The sequence below is a fragment of the Lygodium microphyllum genome, unplaced genomic scaffold (genome assembly GCF_053477565.2).
Source record: "Lygodium microphyllum isolate KBCC unplaced genomic scaffold, Lygodium_microphyllum_v1.1.10 scaffold_42, whole genome shotgun sequence".
Taxonomy (NCBI): Eukaryota; Viridiplantae; Streptophyta; class Polypodiopsida; order Schizaeales; family Lygodiaceae; genus Lygodium; species Lygodium microphyllum.
Window position 1 is genome coordinate 26,538 of NW_028229525.1, and position 9,642 is coordinate 36,179.

A 9,642-nucleotide genomic window follows, 5' to 3' on the forward strand; every position below is an offset into this window, starting at 1 on the left:
CAATCATTGATGGTTCCGGAACCGCAAGACCCACAGTACATGCAAACGTCCCTAAAATGACTACTGGAAAAATATATAATGGGTCGAGTCCATTTATTAGCTTTTTCTAGTGCAGAAAACTTGTAATTCCTTACTATCTGGCATAATTGTCTTGTTTCATCCTGAATATGAAGTTAGTTGCAACAGGTTGCTGGAGGCAGCAAAAATAGTACAGGTTGCCAGGCTAAAGGATTGGTTCATTTTTTTTTTCAAGCCAATAAACTTATTTTTAGTGAAACTATTCATAATTCTGCGACTGGAGAGCAACCAACAAAGAAAGATGGAGATCCGGCATTATGGCGCGTGATCCTCCTAACCCTAGATAAAAGGTGGAAAGCGAGGATAAAGTGCTTTAGTTAAGTGTCATTGCTTATGACGTTATTGCTGTAGCCTCAAGGAGGTTTGGCCATTGCTTCAACCTTCCCGAATTCCTGCAGATTCGGGTCGTTTTCCGCCACCGGAACGTCTTGAAATAATTCCCATATGGTGCGGGAGACTCAATTGATCTAGACTCAGAAGCTGGGATTTGACCCTTTCCATCGATCGGTTGGGCCAAAGCATTTACTGGCTTAAAGGCCTAAGAAAGAATTACTAACTGGTATTTGCGCAATTTTTCCCGTTGCTTTTACGGAACCCCCTTCCTGTATGGTCGAACCATCGCCCATCAGTACTTAGCCAACATTATCAGATTCTAAATTCAAAGCGATGCCTACTGTACCATCTTCAGATTCTACCAATTCTCCAGCCATTACTTTGTTCGAACCATGAATGCGGGCTATTCCATCTCCCACTTAAGGTACAGTGCCAGTATTAACAATTTCCATTTCTGGGGATCGGATGGGTCAAAAACAGCTAATTCGTATAAAGCCATTGAACCCGCAATACTGGCCGGAAACGGCGAGCAGACAGTCTTTGATTCATAGCAGTGCAGCTCTTGACGTACGGGGCTTTCCCTTACTTTGTTTCCGGAGTACAGTAGCTAAAGAGTGCAGTATTTGACTATTTATTAGGCATTTCCTTCGACCGGAAAAGTGGCCATTGGTTCACGATACGAATACTGTTCTAGGGATGTCGCTAATAGTTTCTGCTAGACAGAAGTACTGTTTTGAACGGGCTGGCTCAGCAGCAACTCCTGGTACTGTAGCCGTGGGAACGACGGTTCGGTACTCGTTGCTGTGACTGAGCCTAGGGGTTGTCTTTCATAACAATAGCAAGTTCGTAACTGATAGGTGCAAATAGGGTTGTGTTTATACAAGTTCGACAAAAAAGGAAAAGCAATGAATCCTTTGGTTTCCGGTAGATGGAAGATCTGCATGAGCGATACAAGAATTCTTGTATAATAACAATCGATTAATAAGAACCTATTCGGCCAATCCAAACGGGTTGCGCCATAGCAATCTTTGTTGTAAAAAAAAAATTCGCTCTAAACCCATCAATTGAACTCACCATGGCCCCAGTACCTCTTTGCTTTAGTATAGTTGCCTTTTTTTGTTTTTTAAGTAAGTTAAGAAATCTCCGGCACTCTAATAAGACGTGAAACACCCGATGCCATTTTGACCTCGATGTGTGAAAAGCGCCTTTTTCTGCCATATGTACTGGAAATTACCGGGAGACGTGGTTGGACAGTCCGGATTGTTTTCGCATAACGCTGCGATCACATCACATTGATGACCGTAAATCACCGCTATGAGGCTGAATTCTCTTAATGAAAGTGATGAGGTTTTTGACTTTGATATCCCCTTTCAATTTGCATTCCATGCAATCGGCAAGCGGAGTCATCAATTAAAATGACAAAAATATTTTCACGTTAAGCTGAAAAACTCCATTGTTGGCCAGCACTTCAAGCGCTGCCAAAAAGAACATATCACGGTAAGACTATAACTACAATAAGAAGTCTTTTCAAAAGCAGTGGCTTTGGCCTGTTGGGGTCCCGGTCCTTATCTTCTGACCGGTTAACTCAGTATCCGGAATGTAAGATGATTCGCCTTGCCTAACTTACCTATTACATTTTGCTTCTAATACATGCGGCAGCAAAAGCTAGACAATGTTTAGAACGATAAGTTTATTACTACATTTTGCTTCTAATATAACCGTAATGCGGTAGCAAAAGCTAGACAATGTTTAGAATGACGTGGCTGCAGTCATTCCAAACAATGACTAGCTAGGATTGACGTGGCTGCAGCAGACAGACCTAATTTTGGCTAACAGATGGATTACGTCTTTAAAAATAAGTTTATTACTACATTTTGCTTCTAATATAACCGTAATGGGGATATCTTTATGGCATTCGTGATCTAACTTAAAAATTACATTGGGAATGGGAAAACGTATAGTCTAATCTCGATCGAAAGATAGAGCGGCTTGGAAAGGCCAACCAAGATCGGATATAGCTGGTTTTCCGCGAAATCTATTGCAGTAGAGCGTACAATGTTTATGGTTTGGGATAGAGCACTCAATGGGCTAGGGTGGCCTCAAGCCTGACCAACCTCAAGGAAACTCCGAATACAGGCCATAGGTTTGTATAGACAGACTTTGGGTGCTAAGATCCGGTAAAGCAGGGAATTAAGTAAACGTTATATGTAAAAGGTGGGTGTCTAGTTTACGATTGTTTGAAAGTTTATATAAAGTAGACTTTTGTCTATAAGTCATTTAAATCGGTTATTGTCATCTAATATAAGAATTTTTGCATAATAGGAAATGATAGTTTCTTGAAAAGAAATAACAAAATTTAGTCAAATTGAAGGTTCTAGCAATACTTTCTAACGTTAGGTTTAATTGAATAATCAATAAGATGGTTCTGCGGGGTAGAGTAATTGGCAAACTCGTCAGGCTCATGATCTGAAGACTGTTGGTTCAAATCCAACCCCCGCACTTTATTAATAAAGAAATAGCTATATAAATTAAGTATCTAATCATTGATAAGGAACTTACATTAACCAAAAAGTCCTGATAAATGATAATTGAGACATTAAAGAACCTTTAATTAATGGTTTCTATACACGGTTGTAGATGCAACCAATTTGCCAATAAAAACAAAAGAAAAATGGCCAATAAGAAAATAGCTATATTATAACATACCCAGATAAAAGTAGAATCGGATCCGAAATTCAAATATTTAAATACACAGATTTCCTATAAATACTAAAATAGTCAGGAATCCAGATAGTTTCGTGCTGCGGATATAAAGACAATCTTAGCATTGTTATATAAAGGATGTTAATGGTAAAATATCTATAAATTTATTACCGCTGGAAGAACAAAAATAAGGACCAAAGGCTGCAACCTGTCCAAATTTGGAGTCATTTTCTACCTATATCTCTATTTAATCTTAATTTTGATTTGAAATTAAGTAAGTGGTACTTACTAATTCCTTTCTTCTTTTTCCTACGTATATTCATTAGCAAGCCTATCATACAAGAAAGTTGCATGGCGTTCGGATTTTCCATGGGTTTGCTTCGATATCGTGTTTATATTGTCGTACGTTATGATTCCGGTTGTCTAATCTTTGTGCATTTAATGCACACTGCATAAAAATGGCCAATAAGGATTTCATACAAAAAAACTACAAACAATAAGGTTAATGAAGGCTAAGATAAAAACTCAATAAAAGAGACTTCACCAGCGGAATCTGATATTTCAGATATTGAGTATGATGATATGTTATCAGAACCTATTTTGAAGTGCTTAAACTAAATGGGAATTGATTTCCGTAAAAGCCATGATCGAATGCTCACGCTATCATAAAAAATAAGATAATATAGGACATCTTGTTTGTTTGTCTGTCAAAGGTCCACCAGGCAAGCAAAGCCCAGACCGGTTTAGGAGACATGATAACTGCTTTTGGCCTTATCGATTGGCTTATTGCAGGCAAGCTAAAGGCAAAAGGTAATGTGTTCTTCGGAAGAGCAAATGAGCTAAGCTAACTTAACTCATTTAGAAATAAAAATGGAAAAAAGTGTTTTCTGGCGATAACAATACTATAAATAATCTGCTGTCAACCAGACAAGATGCCTTTGCTTAAGTTAATGCCAATTTAATTAATAGCAAAGCCGTTAGCTGATCAGACCATGCATTATTTTGTATATTTAAAGTTATGAACAAAAAGAGGAAGAGATAACGTACTTGGATAGATTCTTTAAGTTTGAAATCTATCGAGATTTCAAAGCAAGATGTTCACAGTGATCTTACTTTTAGGCCGGGTGACAGAGTGGTTATGTAGAGGACTGCAAATCTTTGTACGTCGGTTCAATTCCGGTCCCGGCTTCCAATAATATGATGCTGAAAAGCAACATCAGATAAATTTTGCCCTTTAGCCATTAACTTTTTCAATTTTAATGCTGCCTTATACGAATATGAAGAAGAAAATCAAACAACATTAAACATTTCTTAATAAAGTTAATATATAGTTAGGGCAGTTTATTGAAAGGAGGTCTTTCATGCCAAAACAAATGATTACCCATAAAGGAATAAATTGAATCTAAACTCCTAAAGCTGCTTTCTTTAATGCTTTTGCTGTTATCAGGTAAACATAGTAAATATGAGCAATATCCTTAACTGAAGCTCTATATTTCATGGCAATTCTGATTTTTGTATTAGCGATAATGATGTGTATTTAATTTGTTTCGGAGCAAGACAACTTAATTATTTGACTCATAAACCAATGTCTTAAGCCACAACGCCATATCTTTAGTAGGTATGGGTTTTTTTCTTTTTATCTCAAAGTACCTACGATTTAGATTAACATGTACCTGTCCAGCCTTTTTTCTGCACAATCAAAGAAATTTATAGGTATTTTTCCTTTTATCCGTACAAATTACTTTCCATTTTCTTTATTGGGTTCTTATTTGTGTCTTAAGTAGTTTCATTTATTTGCCTTTTTAAGCACAATATCATTACTGATGATTCTATTCGCTGACATGTAATTTTTGAATGGAAAATCAAGTCCTTGTGAATAGACAAGGCTAGGTGCGACGGTTTCGCAAAAAAGTTAATGGAGCACATTATGATCCATTAGCCTAATTAAGTCAACTCGACTCCGTCCACCCGAAGGGCGTGAAAACCGTAATGCCAGCCAAATAAATTTCCTGTCCGGGCATGCCGGCCCAAGCCTGCAGCGCTTCGGAATGAAGGCCCGTTTGGAGACATTAGTTTGCTAAATCAACATACAATAAGATTGTATCATAAATGAAAATCCCATTTCTTTCTCTACTTCCATTTACCTAAGAAACACCGAGATGATGATAGGCATAGGATGACCCATTGAAAATCAACATTAGCTTAATGTTAGTTTCCTTATGGCCATCTCTTATCTTGCCTGTCAAAAAGTTACTTGCGAATAACGGGAATCGAACCCATATCCTCTGCTTGGAAGGCAGATAATCTACCGTTAATCTATATTCGCTTAAGTTTCATTCCCAGATATTCTAAATAAATCGTTTCTATAATACAAATTAACCAAAGTGGCCTTCCATGCGTGCGCAAAGACCTTGTCTTGCTCAAGCGCCTAGTAAAATGCAAGTGATGGATTATTTATGTTTAATTCGTTTCATATACGATGATTCATGGAACGCCATCGATGAAAACTTTCCGTTCATATCTCTCCAATGAGTAAGCGAAAATTCCTTAGCGAGTTGCGATCCGTTAAGGTTGCAAAAAAAGGACTCGCACCATTAGAGTTAAGATTAAGGTTAGATCCCTAATGTATATCGGCCCGGTCTTTGGGATCCGTATCCATTGTAAGCCGGGCCTTAAGACCTGGAGTTATGAGAAATGGTATTTTCTTTGTTTTTGCTATCAGAAAGTCTTTGGGCATTGTTAAGATTATAGGCATTTTTGGGATCATATCAAAAAGACCTTTGGCCGGCTAAAGGAATGGAAACGAAAAGAAATGAAATTTGTTAAAAGTAAAGTCTCGTATGGTTTTGACGTACTTCTATCCTCGACAGATAGCCCAGCATTAAAAGCTGGTCAGAGCTTATGGTTACCCGGTTGGTTAGATGCTATTAATAATAATAGTAACTCATTATTTTTCAGTATTGGACCCGGAGGTTCACCACGCTATTGCTTTGGGTTTACACACGTTGATTCTAGTGAAAGGTGCTTTAGATGTGCGTGGTTCCAAACTCATGCCAGATAAAAAGGAATTTGGTTATAGTTTTCCCTGTGACGGGCCGGGTAGGGGAGGTACCTGCGATATATCTCAGTCCAATGGCAGCTCCCTTCAATCCAAAGCAAGGCTTTAAGTATCCTTCGGGGTCCTACAAAGCAGTATACTATCACCCCTACTATGCAGTATTTACTACTTGGGGCTATTCAAGTATTGTCAACACGGGAGGCTAAGGCATGGTGTCTTATGTAAAGCCACGTATTAGATTGGCAAAATTAATATCAATACCGCCTACCATACTAAAGCTCGTTATGCTGCAGCTAAGTGGGTTCTTCACCACGAGACTCTAGCTGCTAAGCCGCCGTGTGATGGTTGCCGAGGTGGAGGGAAAGGAAAAAGGGCAAACCCTCGACCAAACCACTTTCGTGAAAAAAACTAGGGACGGAGTCGAACCGTCATTCCAGGACCAACACATTGCCATTATGTTACCTAGTTGGAGGTGACCTTGGCCACCCGAAACTAACGAAACGAAAGAAAGAACAAGGCCATAATGATTTCATATTTAACAATCCCGAGTCAAGCTAATACAATGGCCCTTCCTTTAGCTACAAACAATAGTTTCCCAAACAAAGCCAGCCTTCCTTGAGCTACAAACAATGGTTTCCGTCTGTTTTTGATATTTATAACTGTTTGTATCGTTTGCTGATAGCAGTCAAGCGCGTCGAAATAGTATGTTTTTGGCAAGTAACGGGATTTGAACCCGTGTTTTCAGATTCACAATCTGACACTCTAACCTATTAAGTTATACTCGCCCTCGGGGCTCTTTGCAAGCTCCTTTAGATCCAATATAGGCCCAAGCAAGTCTGGGATCGATTTGACTAAATATAAAAGGAGAATCGGTTAAAATGAGACAGAGCTTTCGTTTCTCTTATCTACCCATCTTAATAGGCAAATATGCTCACTATCGGACTTGAACCGATAACCCATAATGGAACAGATTTTGAGTCTATCGTGTCTACCATTTTCACCAAGTGAGCAAACAAAGCTCTCATCAAAGGAAATGTACAATAGGAATTTTCCTTACCTGGCCTGCTTAATCCAATCCTTTTTTGAAACCACCCAGTTGCGCTTTATTTATGGAGCTTGCTTTAATTTGGTCAAGCCCTAAATATCTTATCAAGACATAAAATTTTTGCCGCATTTTGTAGCTGGTTTTCATTTATCTATGTTTCTTTCTCGTTGTCCAACCTTTTCACTCTTTCATTAGTTCATATCCGTCTATTAAGGAACCAAGTAACCGAATATGCTTAGCATATACGAAGCCAGCTGAGATGAAAGGAAAAGATTTGAATCTTTATCAGCTCATTATTATTATTATTCCCAATGGGTGTAATTGTTATTATTTAGTTTAGTTTCATTTAGTAGCGGATTGTTTTGAACGAAGGCTTGTTTTCTTCTATAACATGATTTTTTTTCCTAAATCTTAATCAATATCCATACAACAGCCAGCGAAAGTGGCGAAATGGTAGACGCGCTATCTTGAGGTGATAATGAGGCCACTCATGGGAGTTCAATTCTCCTCTTTCGTAATCGTTTCTGAATAGAGCAAACAAGGCCCTAGTAAGTGGAATTCTTTTATTTTCAAATGTTAAGGATCCGCGCAGCTGATAAGATTTCATTAAATTACTACAGCTAGGCGAATTGCATATGGATCCAGGCTCGATAAGTAGCTTTCAGACTTGATAAGTGGCTTTCAGACAATGGCTATGGACTGCTAGTAGATGGCATTTTGGATAATCCAGTTTCTATCCCTTTCCGCATTATATATCAAATTCTTAAAAAAGGTACCAGGTCAGGGAGTTAAAAGCCCAATGCTCTACCAACTAAACCATACACCCAAGTATTATTATTACTATTATCCATTCTAAGAGAAATTTTTATATAGTAATTGAACGACAAGAAACAACTCCCAGTTCACCGAGCAATAGCTGAATGTAAAAGAATGGCTGCCATATTTACGTTAATCAGAGGTAAGGCCGTGAGTCATTATGTCAGGAAGGATTGTCAATGTTCCTTTCATCCATCCACCCTTATCGCCTAGTGTAGGTCAGGAGTCCGGAACGTGAGATGGCCTTACAGCCCAGCCTAGCCGCTTGGTTTTGGCTCTACAATGTTACACAATACCCTATTGATTGCCCTCTGATCCAGTCACTCAGCCAATCAAACCAATTACACCTGCCTACGCGTTTTTGAATTTTCCTGGCTTAAGGTTTTTTGAGCGACAATTTATATCTCTGACAATTCATAATTTACCTAGCCAACCCTTAACGTCAAAGCTGAGTACTTTGTGTTCTCAAAGTCGTAGGTCCATTTGATAGGGCATGGTAATGTGCATAGTCTTGTAGTGGGCGATCCTATGCTCGGCGAGTTTCACTAGCCAGCCCAGCGCTCGTGCTCATCGGAACTAAAATTTCTAGTCGGATTGCCATCATGTGGGGAGGTTTAACATAAAGTTTTGGCATGCTTTGCCTTGCCATAGCAAAATAAAGCAATTTATCTTGTTTTGCCGTAGCAGCTTTAAGGGGAATCCAAGGTAAGGTGTGTTGATCGGCTGGCTAGTCATTGGCAGCAAGTGTATGCCTTATCATAGTAAAGCAAAGCAATCACTCTTTTTTGGCATGCAAAGCTCTGCCTACGTAAAAGGCAATCTCTATTGATTGCTATAGATATCTATATATCAGATAGATGAAATAGTGAATAAACCACCGAAAAAGATTCAAACCTTCGAATGACAAAATCAAAACCCGTTGCCTTACCACTTGGCCACGCTTCACAAGCATAAAAAACATATATTTTTATAGATAACAATGGCGAGATCTTTAAAAGGCAATTGAACTAACGAGGAAAACAGCCTATAGCACAAACAATAAAGGATAATTACCTATGTCATTAAAAATAAAAAACTAAACGACATCCAATCAAGCATTAGGCAAGCCATATAGGAAACGATAATAAGATCCCGGGAGTAGATCTCGCTGTCAAGAGGAAACCGGAGGGCCTGTACCACCCGCATTTGGAAACCTACTAGCAATGAAAAAGCACCTAGCGGACGCCAAATAATAGAAAAGAAGTCTGTATACCACCATATGCTGCACTTCGTTAAAAGCAGCACTCTGTCGAGATGCCTAGCCTGCCTAGCTATGCTTGGGCGAGATCCATCAAGCAATGAGATAGCCGTATGATGGGTGACTCGCACGTTTGATTTGGAAAGCATTTATTTAGCCTATACCATTCACAGCGCGGCAGGAGCTAGCTGTCTGTGCGAGATTTGCTTGCCTACCCTTTACCGCTATACTTCGTCATTGAGTTGATTATGCGAAAGTAGGCCTGCCTTCTGTCACTACTAGACAGTACAGATAAATGATTAACTTTACCATATTAGTTAAAGAACCCTATCAAAGTAAAAAATATTAGCTGACAGATACGTCAAGAAAACC

General features: G+C 38.8%; 2 non-coding genes across 2 annotated transcripts; both read right to left on the minus strand.

Annotated features, from left to right (window-relative positions):
- Positions 1-5,369: 5,369 nt before the first annotated feature.
- Positions 5,370-5,440, minus strand: TRNAG-UCC (transfer RNA glycine (anticodon UCC)). The gene has a single exon. It is a non-coding gene; the product is annotated as a tRNA-Gly (tRNA).
- A 1,444-nt stretch (positions 5,441-6,884) lies between these two features.
- On the minus strand, positions 6,885-6,957 carry TRNAH-GUG (transfer RNA histidin (anticodon GUG)). Its single transcript has one exon. It is a non-coding gene; the product is annotated as a tRNA-His (tRNA).
- Between the last annotated feature and the right edge of the window lie 2,685 nt (positions 6,958-9,642).